Source organism: Nyctereutes procyonoides, unplaced genomic scaffold, assembly GCF_905146905.1.
Source record: "Nyctereutes procyonoides isolate TBG_1078 unplaced genomic scaffold, NYPRO_anot_genome, whole genome shotgun sequence".
Lineage (NCBI taxonomy): Eukaryota > Metazoa > Chordata > Mammalia > Carnivora > Canidae > Nyctereutes > Nyctereutes procyonoides.
The window spans coordinates 28256304-28278518 of NW_026575122.1; the positions used below are offsets into that span (position 1 = coordinate 28256304).

Consider the following 22215-nt stretch of genomic DNA (forward strand, 5'->3'; position numbering starts at 1 on the left):
TAGTTACGGAGAATGAACGAAAGATTTTGAACAAATAATACGCAAAAGAGGAAATGGCTAACAACAGATGAAAAAATTGTTCAGCCTTTCCTACACACAAAGAAATTAGCCAATTCTTTGTTAGCCTCAGCAATATTTTGGCCTCTTAAATTGGCTAGAACAATCAAATAATAAATCTATGACTGTTGATAACAGTGAATTGGTATTTTCATGTATTATTGGCAACCATCTCACTGAATCACTAAATAGATAATTGTTTGGTATCTGCTCTATACCAACCATTGTGCAATTTTCCTGGATGTACCCTAACCCATAATGAAAGCCAAAGTCTGTGTATTAGTCAGGATTGAATAGATTGGCTGTGGTAACAAATTAACTCTGGAATCCTACCAGTTTGCCATAACAAATGTTGGCTTCTTGTTCACTCAACATACCTTCCTCAGATTGGTAGTGGTGAGGTTTACCTCTTCCTTCCCCTCACATTTCTTTGGCCAGAACTAGTCACATCACATGGCCCTACCCTATTCCCACCCAAGGAGACTAAGGAGTGAAGTCCTCTGCCTGCCCGAAAGGAGTGAAGAGACAGATGTTGGTAAACGTCAATGATGTCTACCACAGTCCTGATCAAGAAATCTCAGCACCTACTGAAATAACCTAAAGCATATTAAAAGCTACATTAAGGAAGATGTTCAATAATGTCTTATTTACTATTTCGACAGATTGAGAGAATCTTAAAATGTTGAATAATGAGGAAATAAAGAATTGGAATTATAGTTTATCCAGGTACAATAGATTATCACACAGTCATAAAAATGATGGTTAATGTATACAATAATTATTGTAAAATAGAAAGTAAAACTTGGGAAATGAATACTGTAATTATATCATTAAAATATGCCTAATGAAAAGTATTCTTTAAAAATACAGATGTAATCATTCAACAAATATTCATTCAACAAAACCTCCTAGATGGTAGGCCCTGCAGATTCAGAGATAAAACACAGTGTGTCAGACCCAGAGGTGCTACAGCCGTGTAAGATTTAGGACGGACTAAAAGAAACCCCTGTCTAAAATCAGAACAGTGAGTCTAATAATTTTATTCACATAGGGTAGACTTTTAATCCATTTTGACTTGAATCATGAAGGGAATTAGAGACAATGAATCATCACTCACTCAACAGATAGCTACCAAACATGCACTAAGTGGGTGGCCAAGATGATCGAGATGCCAGACCATGCTTCTGACTTCAGAGGGTTTACACTCTAACTGGAATCTTACATGTCAGACCACCCTGGCCCTTGCTGGCCTCAGCTTCTGTCCTGTAGAGCTTCTCTAGGTAATGCTCCACATCAGACCTGTGAAAATTCCTGGTACCTAAAATAGTGTCTGGCACATAGTTGGTATCCTGTAAATTCTGGTGTTTCCCCAAAACCTATTCTACATATGGGCTCCCCACCTAGGTTGAGGACATCAATGTCCTTCATTGCTCAGGTCAAAAATGTGGAGTCAGGGATACCTGAGTGGCTTAGTGGTTGAGTGTCTGCCTTCAGCTCAGGGTGTAACTCTGGGGTCCTGGGATCGAATCCCACATCAGGCTCCCTGTGAGGAGCCTGTTTCTCCCTCCGCCTGGGTCTCTGCCTCTCTGTGTGTCTCTCATGAATAAATAAATAAAATCTTTTTAAAAATGTGGACTTGGGGATCCCTGGGTGGCTCAGCGGTTTCGCGCCTGCCTTTGACCCAGGGCACGATCCTGGAGTCCCGGGATTGAGTCCCGCATCAGGCTCCTGGCATGGAGCCTGCTTCTCCCTCTGCCTGTGTCTCTGCCTCTCTCTCTCTCTCTCTCTCTTTCTATCATAAATAAATAAAAATAAATCTTTAAAAAAATGTGGACTTATTCTTGACTCCCCTCTTTCTCTCACATTCCATGTCAAATCTGTCAAAAAGTCCTACAGGTCCCACCTTCAAAAAATATTCCAGAATCAGACCACTTCTCGTTCCCTCCATGCTACCATCCCAATCTAAGCCACCACCATCTTCTGCTCTTTACTTCATTGTATTCTCTGAATGTTTGTGTCTCCCTCAAATTCATTTTGGAACATAATCCCCAGTGTGATGGTACTAAAAGGTGGGGCCTTTGGGAGGTGATTACATCATGAGGTCTCCACCCCCATGAGTGGGATTAGTGCCCTTATAAAAGAGGCCCCTTCCACCATGTGAGGTGACAGCCAAAGGACAGCCATCACCAGATACCAAGTCCACTAGCACTGTGATTTTGGCTTCCAGGACTGTGAGAAATAAATGTTTATTATTTATAAGTCCCCCAGTTTAGGGCATTTTTGTTATAGCAACCTGGACAGGCAAAGATGCTGCAGTAACCTCCTAACGGGCCTCCTGGTTCTACTCTCACCCCCTATAGTCTATTTTCCTCACACCAGCCAGTGAGAGCTGATTAATCTTAAGTCTGATCATGATATTTCTCTGTTTAAGTCTCCTCAGACTGCTCTGCTCTGGAGTCAACATCATAGTCCTTATAGTGGCCTTTGTGGTCTTTCCTCAGAAGCTCTTGACCCTGTCAGACTCAAAGGCTCCTTTAGCAGCAAATATTGCATAACATATCCTTTACAGTCCAGAAATGGAATTTAAGGATAATATGACCTCCCTCCACACACAGCTTTTAAAAAGGAAAACTGCATAATGTCCCATCTAAAATACAAAGCAGAAGTTAAAAAAAAGTAATCTGTAATCAAATATGTATTTCAACATGGAAACATCTAGACATGACTATGCTTGAACAAATACAACTCCATGAGTTTCAAAAACACCATCGAATGGTGCCACCCCGGTGAAAACCATTGACCTTCACCCTCTGATCTGCTTTCCCTTCTCTAACCTCACATCAATCATCTTGTTCTTCTCTCACTCTGTTCCAGGCCTGCTTCGCTTCCCTATGTTTCCAGATGGCCAGGCACTGTTCCTGCCTGGGGAGGAACAGAATGCAATGGCATTATTCTGTCAGGGAGACCCGTGGCTCATTCCCCTACAACCTCAGCTCTTTCCTCAGGTGTCCATTTCTCAGTGAGGCCAAACCTGACCACCCTCTTTAAAATACCAGCCCTCCTCCCCAGGTGGGACTTCCTGTCACCCCTCCCTGCTTAGTTTTCTCCCTGCCACTTATCTGACATGCTGGGTATTTTAAAAATATGCTATTGTCTGCATCTGTTCCACAAGGTCATAGGTTTCTACTCCACTGAGTCCTTGTTATATCTATACATGCGTGGCTGGAACATAGTGGGTGTGCAATAAATATTTGTTGAATGCATGAAAACAATGAATGGAGGTATATATTGAGCAATTGAACAGATTGCTACAGACATCTAGCAACATGGCATTACTCCTGAAACACTTGCCTCCGTGTCCCTATATCTAGCTCCTCCCCAAAACTTTTCTCTTCCATGCTTGTTGCTTTCCACTGGATCCTCTCTCTATTTCCAGTCTGATGCTTGGTCTAGCTTCCTCCAACCTCGGTAGCACATCTGGCTTACAGATCCATCTCACTCCTAGGTCCAATCACATTGTGACAGCTTCCTGGCAATGCCCATCTTGTCTGCCTCCCCTCTACCTTCCCGAACAGTCCATCGCTTTGTCTGCAAATGCACTGCCTCTGATATGCTCATCCTTTGAGGATAGGTTCAAATTCCTTCTTCCTCAAAGACACCTGATCCACCAACCAGAAGTCAGCTTCATGTTCCAGAGACCTCATAATGATTTGTAACTGTTCCAGACCCCAATACATCCTCTGCTGTAAAAAGCCATTGTGTTCACTTTAAGCCTCCTGCTAGTTTAAATTAAATACAGAGAGTAAGTTTATTCATCTCTTGCTTCTCTCCTGGTACATGGTAGATGGGCAATGAATATTAAATGAGATAATTTATGTCAAACCCTTCATAGAGCTCCTGGCACAGTGAATGCTCCATCAGTGCTGGCTGCTAATACTGCTTAGTACACAAAGGAGGCAGAGTTCAGTCCCACCCAGAGGACAGTGTCAATCCATGAGGCCTGTTAGGTGGATTTTGAGACCCTGTGTTATGTCTGAGTCCTTGTTTCTCACTCCCTGTGCCTCTTCCCATCCCAGCAGGTACCCCATGTTCCCAGGTCCCTCCAGCTCTCCGACAGCAATGGACAGCTCCTGGGCCAGGCTCACCACATCCCCTCCCACGGGCCTGAGATGTCTTCCTTTTTGCCTGTCCCAGCTGCTTGCAAGGCTGCTTATAAATATAACCCACAGATAGGGGAGATGGTACTTAAAAGCCTCCAGGCCAACCCTCAACAAACATGGGTGAGAGTTGTTGGAAAAATGCCCCAGCCTCCTTGACTCACAGAGGAGCTATTCTGAAGCATGTCCTCCATGGTTTCCCAGGAGATCTCCCTGGGATTGAGTCCCTGTTGCCCCTGACAATAACCTATTTCTTGGGTTTTCTCTCTTCCCTGACTTACCTCTCCCCCTTCCTTAATTGTGCCTTTTGGGATCATACTCCAAAACTACACACATTTAAATCCTGCTCTAGAAGAAAATATCATAAGTCAACATTCCTGAAGAAAAGGGTGTCTACCCCTTTACTCTGACAAAGCCCTAAACGCTCCCCATCCTGACACTACTTCCCTACGACCCACTAGCACAAGCTCTCTGGCACCAGACAATCCTTGGGTTATCTGCAGAGACAAAAACTGGAGGGAGGAGGTACATGTCAATTTTATTCTAAGTTTGCTTCTACCCTTATAGAAAATGTGCCCAGGAAATGGTTGCTGTGACCCACCATTTAAAAACAAACTCCTTATTCTTGCTCTCAGATGTGATCAAGCACTCAGATCTCTATAAGGACACATTCTACCTTGTTGAGACCAACATGTTATAAAAACACAATGAACTTGCTGTTTATGGCTCAGTTTTTTGCTTTTGCTTTTGTATTGTATACATTTATCAATGAGGCCCTCAATTATTCACCAAAGTCTGGTCCCTCTTCTCCCAGAGTACATGACTAGATTATAGCCCTCAGCCTCCTTTGCACTACAGATAGACATGACGGAATTCTGGCCAATGGAATGTGACAACTTATGTGTACCATCTCCAGGCCTGCCCATTAAAACCCTCCAATAGATGATCCTCTGTGTCTTCACTCATCTGTTGTCTGGAAGCAAAAGACTCCATGGCCCCAGGGTATAGCAGAAGTCAAGGTGGCAGTACCTTGAGATCTAAATCACCATGTGGAAGGTGCAGACACTGGCTTGGCTCTGAGAAGAAATAACTACTATTGTCTTAAGCTGAAATTTCACGGTTTGTTGTAGCATCTAGTGTTATGCCAAGTAATATGAAAATTGGTACCTAGAAGTGGAGTGCTGCTATAACCCAAACCTAAAATAATACAGTATTGGCTTAGCAGTTGAGTGGTAATTAGTGAGGAAAGTGATATAAGAAGCTGGAAAGAAAGAAACTTATTTCATAAAGCGGCAAACATCTGGTACAACTGTTGCTTTCAATGGCAGACGAGCCTACTAAGTCTGTGGTCCTAGGGGAAGTGGTTGGAAAGAGTCAGAATAATAGCATATGTTGACTTTTCCCAGGTCAAGGACCAGGGAGAGGTGATTGTGACACCTAGGGCACAGAATTAAGGAGGTAGCCGCTTGCACAATTCTTCTCTTAGCGAGAATTACAAGAAAGAGATGAGTTCAGGAAAGATTGGCTTGTTTGCAAACAGATATGAAAGAGGCTACAGAGTCCAGAAACTAGCTCTCAGAGGTTAGAAAAGCCTACTCATTTTGGATCCCAAATAGTAAACAATCTATTTGAACAACAAAAGCCTCTTCTGACTTAGGTCTACTAACAAAGACCTGATTAAGGACATGATATTCCCATCCATGCCTATTACTTCAGGTAGTCTCAAGACAGCTACTCTTTTTTTTTTTTTTAAGATTTTATTTATTTATTCATAGAGATGCAGAGAGAGAGAGAGAGAGGGAGAGAGAGAGAGGCAGAGACACAAGCAGAGGGAGAAGCAGGCTCCATGCAGAGAGCCTGACGTGGGACTCGATCCAGGGTCTCCAGGATCACACCCTGGGCTGCAGGCGGCACTAAACCGCTGTGCCACTGGGGCTGCCCAAGACAGCTACTCTTAAGAGAGAGAAGTATGAGGGAGCTTAAGAAATATGTATAGGAAAAACCTTTGGGAATGAACTTTTGCTCATGGGACTGCTAGGAGGCAAAGATGAGCACATTCTGAATTTTTAGGGAATTATATTGCCAAAGAAAAAAAATGAGCCTAGATTTAAAAGCCTTTGATAGTTTGAATCTTGAATGAACCTTTGAGTCTCCAAATTTGCACAAGCAGGAAGTGGGCTTCAGAAGCTATGTAGCCCTCTAAGAGGAACAGGCTCACCAACACCCACCTCATGGGTTCATGGGTGGTCATGGAGGATAACAGTTAAGGAAGAACTTCCAGAGAGCAGAGAGGACCACAGAAAGCAAAGGACAGGGAGTTCCTCCCAGAAAGGAAAACCAGGCTGTAATAAGGAGGGAGGAACCAAGGAACTCACTTGGACTCCTAGGACAGGGTCATAGCACAATGCCTTCCCATTGGTACTTCACCATTGTCAGGTATTAGCATTGCTGTGTGTCTCCATCACCTCTTTCCAAATGGGCACAGCTATTACTTTATCCCATCTTTGCCCATCACTTTATATTGGATATGGGACATGGCAGCTGGTCCTTTTAGTTCAGAAGTCAATGGACAACAAGGAAAACACCCTATCCTGATGGAAAAGGGCAGACATCACCCAGAAATTCAGGATTTTTAGCTAAATACAGTAACCGTAAGGGGAATTGGGTTGTTTCTTTTGGGAAGAGAATGAGTGTGTTGTTTGTGTGCAAAGAAGGGTTATTGAAGGAGGTCATTTGGTCATCAAAGGATGGACTGTGGCAAAAATCTATGTGTTCACTAAAATCATTTCCTCTTTTATCTGGAAAGACAGCTAGAATACATTTCTAAAAAAAAAAAAAAAAAAAAAAGATTTTCTTTTTAAGTAATCTCCATACCCAACATGGGGCTCAAACTTACAACCCCAAATCAAGAGTCACATGCTCTGTTGACTGAGCCAGCCAAGCACTCATGGACTGTATTTCTTAACAACACTTTCAGTTACATAAGGCTATGTGTCTGGATTCTGGCAAATGGCATGAGCAGATGTGTACTGCCTTCAGGCCTCATGCATTAAAAACTTCCAACAGATTGTTTTTATTCTTTTATTCTTCATTTGTCAGTTAGAAGAGAAGGATTTTGAGGCTCAAAGGTATAGGAAAGCTATAAAATGAAAGGAGTCTGGGTCCCTAAACTTTCTACCAAACATCTGCAAATGAGTTACACGTGCAATGAGAAATAATCATTTATTGAATTAAGTCAATAAAATTTTATGGTTTATTTGTTACAGCAACTATCATTGTCCTCATACAACCTACTTACAGGTTTGTTATCAGGACTGAATGAGTTCATGTGAAAAATGGTGCCTAGTGCCTGATATGTGAAAAGGGGTGCTCTGTAAGTAAGTATTGTCTACTCTTATTTGTTTGATAACAGGCAAAAATCTGTCATGAACTCTGGCTTGGCAGAAAGCAGCAGCAGCAATGGAAAACAACATAAACTCAGGATAATATTCCTAGCTTTAATTGGAAAGTCTTGAAGCCTGTAAGAGCCAGACCCTAATCCTGGGGCACACTTGGGAATTTATAATACCTCTTCTAATCCACTTCCTGAGCCAACCCTAAATTCCATTCTTTAGTGCCACGTAAGTTTGAAAGCCAAAAAATTATTTACTTTAGAATCCTTCAAACAAAACCCAGGACAATGTGTGTTTATGCAAATATCCAGGTAACTTTAAGAGCTTTGCTTCATAGAACTAAAAGAAAGGTAGAGATTTTCAGTACAATAGCCTACCACTGGAGCAGAAAATGGAGATGTGTTTCTACCCAGCCAAAAGCATGGCTGCAGAACCAGCTGAGTCTGGTCTACCAATCTAAGGTTAAAAAAAGAAAGAAAAGGGGGAATAAGAAACCCCATGAGGCATGCCATAATTTCTTTGACCATATTCTAAAAGGAAAGTCAATTATAGATACCTTTCACTTACATCCTGAAACATGTTTTTAAAAGTAAATCTTGCTATTTTATATCAGACTTTGTAGCTTTGTGATATTCTGAGAAGTTTCATTTCATTCAGTTTGACACATACTTATTAAGGGTCTAGTATGTGCTTGGCTTCTTTTAGCATATTTGGTTCTGCAAAACATCACGGTAATTACAGAATGTGTTCTTTTTTGTATACAATATGCTTACTAGTATCATAAGGAATGCTACATACCAAGTGAACTATTACAATAAGAAGACATTTTGGACTCAGAAAATAAGAATAATACTAGAATCCTGTGCTCTTATTAATCAATGGCAAGGTTAAAGATGGAAAAGTTACTCTTGTATTCTAGGTAGAAAAAGGAGGGTCAATTCATATAGCAGTTTGTGGATCTAAAATTATTTAAATACTCTGACCCCAAGGTGTTGGCTTACAAACTCCAAGCCTATAAAAGACAAGATTGTTGTTAGCAACCAATGCCTTCTTAGGTCTTTGGGCGATGTGTCCTAACTCACCCAGCTATCACCTCTGATCAGATTTATTTATTGATTTATTTATTTATTGATCTCTCCAGCAGGGATTTCAAGGTCAGTGATGACCACCACTTTAGAATGTCATGACCCCTTGACTTTCCACAATGCTCCCCTTTCCAATTCAAAGTCCTGGGTAACTGCCAAGGTCACTCGTCATCCTGCCTTCTGTTTAGGTTTCAGAAATACAAATGATGCAATCTTTTGTAACATAATTGAATGACAAAAGATGGTTAGCCTTATTATATAAGGAACTCCTACTGACCAATAAGAAATGTAAATATTCTAAAAACATATATAAGATACAAATGGCAAATTCACAAGTATACTTAGCCAATAAACATCCAAAAAACTTGACTTCATTAGTAATCACATTAATATAAATTAAAATATCAAATTTATTTCTCCAAACAAAAAGAAAAATTTAGACGAGCAAAATAGTAGCGTATGGGAATTCAGAAATGGACAGTTTCATACATGCTGGGAGAAAAATAAATTAGCATATTTCTAGAAGTCAAGGTGCATTTACAAGGCAAATAAACTATATATGTCTTTTTTATTTTAACTTTTAAGATTTTTTAAAAAAATTCCAGTATAGTTAACATACAGTGTTATATTAGTTTCAGGTATACAATATAATGATTCAACAATTCTACACATTACTCAGTGCTTATCAAGAGAAGTATACTCTTTTTTTTAAATTTTATGTATTTATGATAGTCACAGAGAGAGAGAGAGAGAGAGAGAGAGAGAGAGGTAGAGACATAGGCAGAGGGAGAAGCAGGCTCCATGCACCGGGAGCCAGATGTGGGATTCGATCCCATGTCTCCAGGATCGCGCCCTGGGCCAAAGGCAGGCGCCAAACCACTGCGCCACCCAGGGATCCCAAGAGAAGTATACTCTTAATCCCTTTACATGTTTCACCTATCTCCCCACCCACCTCCCCTCTGGTAATCATAATTGTTCTCTATGGTTTAGAGTCTATTTTTAAAAACTGTATATGTTTTTGACACACTATTTCTTCATCTAAGAATTTTTCTCTGGGATGCCTGGGTGGTTCAGTGGTTGAGTGTCTACCTTCAGCTCATGGTGTGATGCTGGGGTCCTGGGATCAAGTCCTGCATTGCACTCCCCACAGGGAGCCTGCTTCTCCCTCTGCCTGTGTTTCTGCCTCTCTCTCTGTGTCTCTCATGAATAAATAAATAAAATATTTTTAAAAAAGTTTTTTCTAGGAAATAATCATAGATATGATAAAACTTTAGTAGAAAGAGGGTCAATGCAGAATTAATATTATGAATGACTGGAAATAAATTCAAAATCTAACAAGATAAGATCAGGCAAATAAAGTATGCTATGCCATTTTTTAAAAAATAATTTATTTACTTATATCTATATAAATCTATACAGAGAGAGAGAGTGCATGTGCACACGAGTGAAACAAGGGGCAGAGGGAGAGAATCCCAAGCCGAATCCCCCCTGAGTGAGAAGCCTGATGCAGGTCTCTATCTCAGGACCCTGAGATCATGACCTGAGCTGATATCAAGAATCAGACACTTTGACGGATTGTACGACCTAGACTCCCTATAACATTTTTATAGAGCACCGTGTAACCACTCAAAATAATGTTGTACAAGGATACCTAGTGACCAGAAAGATATTCACACATATTGTTAAGGGGGAGAGAAAGCAGAGTATCAAGAAATACATACAGAAGCATCTGATTTGTGTGCACATAAGCATCTGCTTGTGGCTATGTGTGTGTTTCAAGCTGTATCTATATCTGTGTGTCTATGATCATCTTTATATCCAGATTCAGAAGGATGTTTCCTCAAAAGTTATGTGGGTCTTTGTGTGTACTAGGAGTTGGTTTACTGATGTTATTTTATTTGATCCCAACAACAATCCTATGAATTAGGTTCTATTTTCTCCTCTTTTGCTGTGATAGAAACCAAGACGTAGGGAGGTTGAGAAGCTTCCCAAGTTTCTTACTTACACAGCCCTTACTTACACAGGGCTGAACTCAAACGGTCTGACTTTAAAAACCTACAGTGTTTTTTATTAAGGACAATGTAGTCAGTTATCTGTGATGTTAAATTTATTCAATATAAATAATAGTACTTTTTAAAAGAGATTAGATCCTTCTTGCTTTTTTGAGATGAACATAACCATTGTGCAATGAAAAGAGGAGATTGTAAACAGTTACCATTTTCTTTTTTAATGGTCTTAGGACATTTAAAAGTTGATAACCTGGTATCAATTCTCCCATTTTATTTTTAATTACACTAGTCCTAGAATTTAAAAGTTAAGAAGCCATGGATGACTGAGGGAGCAGCGTCTGCAAACCTCATAAAACTACATGTAAAAACATGATTATATTGATTACATGCTTTCTTCCGGTGAGAGGCCCATGGCTTCCTGGCTAATTCTTGGAATCATCCTGAGAGATTAAGAGCTTCTATTTGATTGTTTCCCCCTTTATTATCCAACACACACCTCCACCAGGCCATGGGATCACATCCCCTTTCCCTTTTAAGATTTTATTATTTATTCCCAAGAAATGGAGGGAGGGAGGGAGAGAGAGAAAGAGAGAGGCAGAGACATAGGCAGAGGGAGATGCAGGAAGCCCGATGTGGGACTCGATACCAGGACCCCGGGATTACAACCTGGGCCAAAGCCAGATGCTCAACCACTGAGCCACCTAAGTGCCCTCCTCATTTTCTGAGACCATCCTTCGTGAACTACCTTTTACCTTCTCTCCTCTCCTATTTCTTCTCTTTATACTTTCAATCTGTTTCTCTATTCTGGTGCCTTCTCATTCTCCTACAAATATGCCTTAATCTCCTTAACTCTAAAAAAAACTCTTCCCTGAGACCCTGCTTGTCCCTTAAACTGTCATTCATCTCTTCATTCATACAACATACTGAGTATCTACTCTATGTCAACCACTGGAAATAGAGATGAACAAGACAAAGTCTCTGACCTTATAGAACTTCATTTTTAGAAGAAGACAAGAAATGCCTTATAAGTTAAGAATATTTTCAATTACAAGAATTAGACACCTCACTTGCAATGGCTTAAACCCTTCTCAATGACACAAGGTCCAAAGGTAGGTGATTGCTCGTATCCATTGCCATCAAGGACCCAAGGACTTTTTTCTGGATTTCTGCTCTGGTATCTTTAATATGTTGACTTTTTGCTATTATGTTTGTCACTCATAGTCCCAAGGGAGCCATGGCAGTGCCAGAATTCCACTTTCAGCCTAGAAAGATGGAAACAATAGAACAATAGTGTCTACCTTTTTTGTGAGGAAAGCAAAAGCCTCCTCCAAAACACACGAGAAGACGGGCTTCCTTCTGTTTCATTGACAGGATGGTGACTGGAGAAAACAGGCATCTGGCATTCTTGCATTTGTTTGCAAACAGCAGGTAAGAAGGAGGCTGAGAATGGCTGTGGGTTAGCCCAGAAACGGTGCTCAAAACACATAACTGAACAAATAAATAAAATAAAATAAAATAAAATAAAAGAGTAGAAAGGATATATCTTCCTGCTCCTTAAGTATGGGTTGTGCATACTGACTTCCTTCTAAAGAGCACAATACCAAACGGGGGAGAGAAAAGAGTAATTTTATAGTGGAGAAACCTGACAAACATGACCTCAGCCAGATGATCGAATCAAATCAGATCATAAATAACAAATCCTCGATATAATGTGATGAAAATGGAACCTTACCTCTACAGACTTTCTCCCCAAAACATATAACCAAGTACAACCATGAGAAAAACATCAGACAAATTTCAGCTGAGAAACATTCTATATAATACCTGACCTGTACTCCTCAGAACTGTCACCAACAGTCACCAACAACATTATCACAGGGGCACCTGGGTAGCTCAGTTTGTTAAGGAACCGACTTGATTTTGCTCAGGTCATGATCTCAGGGGTTTTAAGACTGAGCCGTGCATCAGGCTCTATGCTCAGCAAGGCAGTGAATGGTCAGGATGTTCTCTCTCCCTCTTCCTCTCCCTCTGCCCCTTCCCACACACTCTCTCAAAATGAATAAATAAAATCTTTTCAAAGGGGGAAGGGAGAAGAACATTATCACAGCCAAGAGGAGAACTAAACGTATGTACTCTGGTACCCTAGATGGGATCCTGGATGGGAAACTGGGCTAAAACTAAAGAAATCTGAATAAGGTATGGTTTCATTCGTATGATGTGTCCATATTGGCTCATTTGTCATGACAAATGTTCCACACTAACATAAGATGTTAGTAATAGGGGATATTGGGTGCAGAGGTGGGAGGGTGTGGGGACTTCCTGTAAGATCTCTGGGATTTCACTGTAAATCTACAATTGTTCTAGAAAATATAGCTTATTTTAAAAAATATAAGAAGGGCTATGAAGTAAGAAGGGTGGGAAGGGCTACTATAGATGGGATAGAGAAAATCTCTGAGGACGTGATGCTGATACCAAAGCATCAAGTTAATAGAGCAATATTTCTGAAGATGCTTATCCTTGATTTACCTCTGACTTGGTTCTCCATTGCAGTCTTCAGGCTGCTTGGGAGCATACAATTTGATTTGCTGGAAAAACTAGAATGATAATACTTCTGACTTTTTCAGGCATGCACTTGGCACTACTCTACAGGTCTTAACACTATTCACTCATCATCGCAACAGCTGTACCAGATTAATACCCCTGCAGATAAGGAAAGTGCAATGCAGAGACGTTCGGTGATAACCCACTAAGTCACATACTATTAGACGTGGGAGTGGGCAGTGGCTGGGCTCCAGACTTCTTCAGGCTCTAGAGGAGAACCTGTTGCCTCCTTTTTGGAGGAGAAATCTTTGATAGGTATATGCTAAACTAAGAGAATGTTTAGAGGGAAAGGAGAAAATAGAATTGGGAAAATAAATGATTCTAAGCTTTCCGTGTAAATGGGTTCTGTGACTAAGTGGAAATTGACAATTGTGCTGGTTCCTTGAGAAATTGTCTTCTGGTATATCTCTATTCCAGGATTCACTTTTGTTATGGAATTTTTTCTTGGACCACTTAGGAGACGATACTTAGGATAAGATTGTTAATAAATAAAGCAGATGTTTTACACACATACACATAACACACAAACCCCAAATGCTTAAGTAAGCTGGCAATGGGAAGAGTTGGGAGAAGGGCATTTCAGGCAGAAGGAACAGCAAATAAAGGGCCTGAAGGAGTTCCAGGGAGAGAGAAGGTTCACGAGGCTGAAGCAAAGCAAGTGAAAGGAAAACAGCAGGTCCTGAGGGTGGGCAGACAGCAGGACTGATGGAGCCTGGCCTTCAGACCGTAGCAAGGAGTGTGTCACCTCCTCAGGTCCACTTCTGGGTTTGGCAGCATGAGAATACAAGTGATATAATTGTATTAGTCTCCTATTGCTGCTCTGATGAATTACTACAAATTCAGCGGTGTGAAATAAGATCAATGAATCATCTTAGAGTTCTATGGTGAGAAGCGTGACACGAATCTCACTGTGCTAAAATCAAGGTGTCACGGGGCTGTGATCCTTCTTCAGACTCTAGAGGAGAACCTGTTGCCTTGCCTTTTCCAGCTTCTAGAGGCTGCTGGCATTCAGGGGCTTATGGCCCCTTCCTCCATCTTCAAATCAAGCAGTCCTGGCCCTCCACCCTCTGCTACCAGCATCTCACCTCCTTCTTTGACTCTGCCTCTCCTGCAGAGTCTGCCTCTCTATTTTCATTTACGAGAACCCTGGTGACTGCATTGGGCCAAACCAGACAATCCAGGAGACTCTCCCCATCTCAAGACCCTTCCTTCAATCACCTCTGCAGAGTCCCTTTGTCATGTAAGATAGCATTCACAAGTTGCAAAAATTAGGATGGAACCTATTCAGGGGCCACTATTCAGCCTATAATAACAATAATAGCAACAACAGGACTATAGACATCAGATTGCTGACTTTCTGCTGACAAAATGCCCCAATTTTGCCAAGTTGGGCATTTTTAAAAAATCACCATATACCAATTACATTGGAAAGTCATCCACAGGTTTTAAACAGAGGAAAGGCATGAGGATGGGCACCACTTGCTATGGAGTCTCCTCTGTGAGGATGCTAGTGTCCCTGAGATGCTGGCCCGGCACGTTTGGGCAGAGCACAACTGCATCATGATAAGCAGTCATCCTGGATATAACCTAATTTACATTCTAAAAGTCTATTTTTAAAAAACCTTATTATCGAAATCTCAAGCAAATACAAAAGTAGAAAATATAATAAAGTTCCCCAATCCCATCACCCAGTTCCAACAATGATCAATACATATCACCTACGTTTCCAGCAGCCTCCCTCTCCCACTGTATTATTTGAAGCAAATCGCAGGCGTCATCATTTGATCATAAGCCAGAAAATGTTACCTTGGATATTGCAGAGAAAGTTGTGGGAAGAGGTAGTGGGAATGCAAAAGTAGAGGGCAGAGTGGAAGTGGACCAGTCAGATGACTTGGGGGTGGGACAGCAGATGTGGAAGAAAAAGAGATGTGGACACATTGGGCCCATATAGTGGCGGCAGAGCTAACAGTGATAGCCAGTGATCACCAAATTCTGTTTCCTCTTCTCCCTGGACGCACAGCAAGACTACATTTCCCAGACTCCCTTGCAGTTAAGTGGGGCCATATGACTGAGTCCAGGCTGATGGGGTTTAGTCAGATAGTATCTGCACCCCCTCCCTCCCTTCCTCGGACCTGAGACCTCCCACACAGCCTTCCACAGCCCTCTTCTCCAGGCTGAGAAGAAATTTGACAAGTGACACATGAAAGACCCTCCGTAAAGGGCAAGGGCGGCTAGAGAAAACTTGAGAGGAAATAGAATCCCTCTTGTTTCATTCACTTCAGTAATCTGAATGACCCCAACAGGTTGTGTGTGAGTAGGAAATTTGGTGACTCTGCTGAGTCTACAGAGGAAGGAAGATCTGTCCTACCATCAGGTTCTCCTGTTATGTTAGTGATTGTGTTGTTTAGTCTTTCTCAAGGACCATGTTGAGTGAGCCAAATTTCGCTTACAGTCGTCTTCTCCCTTTGGGATCTGGCAGAGGCTGCCGGGTGTTTTGTCTGACTAGGCAAGTGTGATAGAGCCACTTCCAGTTTGAAACGTTTGAGAGAAACATATCGTATTTACAAGATTTCTGGATTAGTGAAAATCGATGTGAGCACATGACTTCAGTCAGTTGCTGCTGGAACCACCCTGAGGTGGTTTGTTGAGGGGAGCAAACCTCTGAAAGTCTGCTTTTATATTTTCCAGTTACTACCCACCCCCCTCAAAAAAGGCTCCAAACCCCAGCTATCCTAAAGGGAGTTAAGACTTCCTGAAGCAGCAGACAAAGAATTGAGTGTTAGCTCCTTCACCAGGTTTGGATTACCTCCGAAGGCAACTGGGCCATCGTACGTGGCATATATTTTTAGAGTTAGACAGGGAGAAGGGGCGGGCCACTGTAGGCTGTGCTGCGGCTGGGTGTGGTGGGAAGTCACCCTCCCTCTTTGGGGACAAAGTGTCCCACCCTAAGCCGGATAGTGACATATCATAGCTCAGCCTCCCAATTTCACCCACTGGCCTCTGTTTCCCATATAATCCAAGGTCAGAGAGACCTAAACCAACAGAGGTGACTCCACAGCCTCACAGGAAGCTAAAGCTGTGAGAAGAAGGATGTGCCACCCCGTGTACCTCCCCAAGGAGTTGTCTGTGCACTGGGCCAGGGCTGCTTCCGGGCCAGTGTCCAGGTCTGCTGCTGAGGGCCAGGTGGTGTTGGAGTTGGCCCACTACCCTCCTCCATCACATTTTCCAGGAAGGGGTGGGTAGGGACGGGTGGTAGGTGGGGACATTGTCGGCAATGAATGTTGGTGTTTTTGAGTGGGAGCCAAAGCATTGTGTGTTTCAGGGGGTCTGGCAGACTGCCTCCACCTAGGGAGACACACATGACAAGACTGTCACCTCAGCCTATCGCAGAGTCGTGTGAACTTTGCAGGGTAGGGTGGACTCGGGTGAGTTCCACCAGGAGGGCCAAGCCTTTCTTCCCCCACCATCAATCTCCTAGCAAATGAAGCAAAGGGGCAGAACGATGAGCTTGATGAAGGGGTGGGGGGCGGCGGTGTAGTACCAGTCTTGTCAATCAGTTCCAGGGGTTAGATGTTGACAGACAGTTCTCTTCTTTCTATTGTCTAGTACTTCAGTCTGGATCTTAGCTGAGGCAAGTGGGCATTAACAATGGTGGTCCAGGGGCACCTAGGTGGCTCAGAGGTTGAGCGTCTGCCTTTGGCTCAGGTCATGATCCCGGGGTCCTGGGATCGAGTTCCACATCAGGTGCCTTGTGGGGAGCCTGCTTCTCCCTCTGCCTATGTCTCTGCCTCTCTCTCTGTGTCTCTCTCATGAATAATATATATATTTTAAACTAACGATGGTCCAGCTTGTAGCCAGGAGAGCACAATCAGGCTGTGGTACGTTCCTATTTATCAAACCCCTTCCCCACTATGCTTAGGCTCCCTCCTCACAGAGCCTTCAGTGGCCTGAGGATAACCCAGGAGAACAGAAGCAGGAGGAGAATGTCTAAGTCCAGAATGGCCAGCTTCTAACAGCTCTCTAGGAACTTTTCTACCAGAAGCGGGTCCTGCAGACACCGTCTTCTTCAGGAGCTGGGTTACGGTGGGATTGGCCTGAGCAGCCCCTTTTACATTCCCTCTGATCACAGCTTGTTTGCATTTGGAAGCTTCAAGGCCGCGGCTGCGGCCCACCTGGTGTACATCACAGGGGCAACTACTGCCACCAGACCTAGCATTTGTTACAAATTTGAGGCTTTTGGTATTTAAAGCTGCACAATCATTTGGGAGACTGAATATTCACGGGAGGGTGGTGGAGAGGGAGGCTGATGGGGTAGTGCGAGCCCCAGAGGAGACCATCCCGCTCGCTCTAAACTCGCAACCTGAGCATAGCCTGTAACCCTATCAGTTCAGAATTCCAGAGGCCTTCCCAGGTTACCAGATGGAGCAAATAAAAATACAGGCCCATCCCAGCCAATTTGAATTACAAATAAGGAATGAACACTTGTTTATCATACAATTACGTCCCAAAGATCGCATGGGATATACTTGTGTTTAAAATATATTTGTTCTTTATCTGAAATTCAAATTTGACAGGGCACCCTGTATTTTCCCTGACAAGTCTAACCCAGATACAGGGTGCCTCCAGAAGCTTCTCCGAAAGACAGAAGTGAAAGGAAACTCTGTGAATGCCGGCTTATTTGATAATTAGCCTTTCAACCAGTTGAGAGGCTGTTGTGGACCTCCAGCAGGATTTACTGATGGAAAGAACAAAGGACTTAATGCAGAGAACCCTGAAAGGCCAGTTGTCACGGACCCAGCCAGAGGGACTCTTTGGCCAGAGAAGAAGTGTTGGTCCTTTTAGAAAAATGAAACCTTGAGGCCTTTTAGCTTTATCTCAGTGGCTAGCAGATGCCTCAGCCCTGAGCTGCCTCAGCCCACACCCCGGGCCAGCTGGGCTCGACTACTCTCTTTCCTTATCCTTACGCCCCCGCCCCCCGCCCGCCTCAGGCTGTGAGGGGGCAGGCCCCAGCTACTCCCCTCGGTGCCTCTCCTCTCTGCTCCATGGACCATGTTCTCCTGAGCCTGGTCACCTGAGAATCTGGGCCACAACTTGGTGGGAAAGGCAACTTCCGTTTTGCACTGAGTTGAAAATCACACACCATAAAACTCACCACGTTCAAGGGGATGATTCTGCGGCTTTTAGTACAGTCCAGCTCCAAACCCTTCCATGGCCCCAAGGAAAACCCCAGAGAAGCCTTCCCGGGCAACTTACTCTTGCTTTCTTCAAAACACAGAGTGCTTCCTGGCCGGAGGCTGGAGTGAGGGAACAAGAGGAAGGAGGCGCTTTGCTCTCCCAGCCCAATCTCTGGCTTTTAATTGGTTTGTAAAATGGAAGGTCTCACAATTAGCAGGCCCCAGGACAGGTGCGAGAGCCAAGTGGGGCCCTGGGTGATGGGAGAGGGTGCGACCTGGGTGCAGGCTTGGGCGGGAGGGCGTCAGAGAGGCCGCCAGGCTGTGAAACAATGTGCAGGGGGCCATCGGCCCCAAAGGGTGTACACCAGCTCCCAGACCACATTCTTGGGGGACAGAGTAAGGAAAGGGGCAGGACTGGGCCTGGGCTTCCGGGTTCAGCGGGAGCAAATGACTCACTTTGGGGAGGTGCCTGGCCTTCCCTTGGACCGTCGATACTTTGAGGTTTCCTGATTTACAGGAGTTAGTTCCTTCTCGAAGGAACCCTCAGCCCTCTCCACTCCAGAGGGACCAACCCTCCTTCTTAGATAGAAAATCTGGTGCAACTGCATTTTTCGAGGCAACTGCTACTTCCTGCAGTGACTTGCAGCAGCTTTATCCCGCTGGTTCCAGCTTCCTTTATTCTTTCACTGCCAACAGGGGTCCCCCGCTTAGCCCATCAGAAGCTTCATCGCCTGGAACAGAGTCGCAAGGGGAGCCCTTCGTTCAGGCCTTGGGCTCATGCCTCTTTTGGGAAAGGATACAAGAAAAAGAACCAACCAGGAGGACAGATCTTCTGAGACAGCTCAAGCTACCAGGGTGCATAGAACTGAACAGTCATCCACTTACCAAACCTGCCTTGATGGCGTGTTTGCACACGGCGCTGACTGGAGGGCGGCCGGCCCGCAGGTGTTGTGTTCTGTGTACCCAGCACCGCTCCGAACACCTCATGATGTTTGCTCATTGAAGTTCAGAAGTCCTGTGATTAGGAAAATGAGCTTGCTTCAGGGTGGGGTGTCCTCGTGGGGTTGGCCTTACGTCCAGGCCTTAACCAACACCCCAGTCATCATGAGGAGTTCAAATCCCTCCGTTCCCATATGCAGTATTCGCAGGACACAGAGAAGTTGCAGGAGGGACCCCTGGGTGGCTCAGCGGTTGAACATCTACCTTTGGCTCAGGGCGTGATCCCAGAGCCCTGGGATCGAGTCCACATCAGGCTCCCCTCAGGGAGTCTGCTTCTCCCTCTGCCCATGTCTCTGCCTCTCTGTGTGTCTCTCATGAATAAATAAATTTAAAAAAAAGAAGTTGCAGGAATGACAGCAGAAAGTGGAAGAACAAATAGGTCTAACCTTCTGTGCACGGAGTCCGCCCCACAAATATCTTTATCTCCCTCTCCCTTGCTTCATGGGCCACAGTATTGAAACAGCTGCCCACTGTGTCCAGCCTATGGACACTGTGCTCAGGTATCATGGAAGTAACAATATTCGAGTAGATGCCCTAGATGACAGAACTGGGAGAAATCTCTTTGGCCCAAGTGGAAGGTAACCAATCATTCATCCTGGGTTTGGGGGATGAGAGGTATAATTATATTTTTTCCTAATAAAGATAACTTATTAAATCTAAGACAATACAAATTGATTTTACACCATTACGCAAATTCTTTCATACAAACACATTCCATACATTAGGAAAAAGTCTTTATTGTGCCGTAGTGGGGATCGGGAAATACAATCCCTGTATTTTTCCTTCCAGACCGTATTTAAATCGAATCATGATCTCTCTCAATTACAATTCCATCTGAAATTATGTCTCACTTTCAAATGTACTCTTGAATGCTGCGTACTCTCACCTTTTTCCTACTTTGGATGAGGGTGTAGATGTTGTGTGTGTGCATGTATATGTGTGTATGAGAGAGAGAGAGAGAGAGAGAGAGAGAGGAGAGAGAAGGATTGAGACCGAAGTCTTTCAAGGAAGGGTTAAAGAGTCTCGTGCAAATTAGCTCCTCTCCCATGGCGGGCACTGAAAATCACAGTGCTTAGAAGAAGTGGGATAATGAGGGAGTTGCTGCTTGTGATATCCCTTCCCTGGTGAAGCTTCAGGAAAGGTGAAGAGACTAATTAGCTGGTCTGGCAAATGATTCAAGATGAGTCCAAAAGGAGCGGCTGGCTGCTGGTAGGAAGTGAATGGAAATTCACCTGCACGCTGGCCTTTCCGTGGTGGGTGCCTAGATGTAAAAAACAGAGAGTGCAAAGGCCCTTCTCTCCATCACCTGCCAATAGGAAAGCAGAGAGGATCTGTCATTGCCTCCAGGGAACAGCCGTTGCCATCATTTCAAGGTCACCTGAGGAGTGTGCCTTCATTGCAAACCCGTTAGCATGAGCTTCAGGCTTCAGGGAGCGTCCAAACAGCACAACTAGGGAAGGGCCATGAGGGAGCAAAGGAGATGGAAATAATTGGTTGAAAATACTGGATGTGGGCACCCTCTAATCTGGGAGGACCGACGGTATTTGAGCAGATCGTGCACTGCAGAATGCTAGGGGGTACCACTGACGTGGACCCAGCATTCCCTGAGGGTGACCCCACACCTCCACTCTATCACCACCACCACAGCTGCAGCTCACAGCCCACACAATTCCTACTCTTGACTTTTTGGAAACCGAGCCTCCCATTCAACTTCATTCTAAGCAAGAAGCATCACAGTGGCAATTACTGCTGCCCTGCATCCTCATTTCCTCAAAGGATTTGTAGTGCATGTTTTTCCCACACACTCACCTCAAGTATAGAAACCTCACAGATTCAAATTAACTTGGAGAGGGCATAGCAAATAAGGAGAAAGGCAAGATAAGTTGGTAAAAAAAAATTCCGAATTCTTATAATGACACAAAAAATCTTTATGCTCGAATACATAGAGGGAATCAGTTAGGAGAGGGCTATAATTCTTTTTAAAAGAACACCTCAAAATAACTGTTATGATACTGTGAATTTACTAGCTTGCTCAACAAGAAGTCCCGTGGTAGGACAGAAACAAAGTTAGTTAATTCAATGCTTCAACAATGTCTAGAAAGATTTAAGTTTTTTACAACTATCCTATGCCATTCTCACTTAGAAGGTCAGCTTTGACCCTCTGGCTACCTTACCTCATGGTCACAAGATGGCAGCCATGGTTCCAGACATTCCACATAAATCCCACAGCATTCTTTGGACAAACAGCCATTTCGTGTGTGTGTGTGTGTAGGTGTGAGTGTGTAAGGATGTGTGTTTTATCAGAGAGGAAATGCTTAGTCAGAAGCACTCCATCTTAGAATACTAGTTAAGCGGCTAGAACGGAAAGTCTCAAAAATACGATGGTTTAAACAGGAAAGCTTGTTTATCTCTCATGTGCCAATCCCCACGTAACTAAGTCTATCTCGTTACCGTGCCATGCCCTGGAGTTGCGCATTTGCTTCAAGCTGGATCACAAATATCAACTGCCAGTTTGAAGAAAGTGGAAAAGAGACACCGTGAATGACAATAGCAATCTCCTTATTAAAAACGTGCTCCGGAAATTAGACTCAACACTTTTTCTCACGGCTCGTGGACCAACACCGTCACATGGCCCCACCTTGCAGTAGGGGAGCCTGAGAAGTACAGTAGTTGGGCATCTGCCTGGCTCACCCTGGAGGACTGCTGCTACTGAAAAGGCAAAATGAACAAGGGGGGGGGGG

At 43.7% G+C, this 22215-nt stretch overlaps 1 long non-coding RNA gene across 2 annotated transcripts in view; it reads right to left on the reverse strand.

Annotated features, from left to right (window-relative positions):
* Positions 1-22215, reverse strand: part of LOC129516954 (uncharacterized) — a 57329-nt gene that overhangs the window by 14898 nt on the left and 20216 nt on the right. For both annotated transcript variants that reach the window (XR_008665904.1, XR_008665905.1), the window contains exon 2: positions 19361-19490. This is a non-coding gene — a long non-coding RNA (uncharacterized LOC129516954). The remainder of the gene's footprint in view (positions 1-19360; positions 19491-22215) is intronic.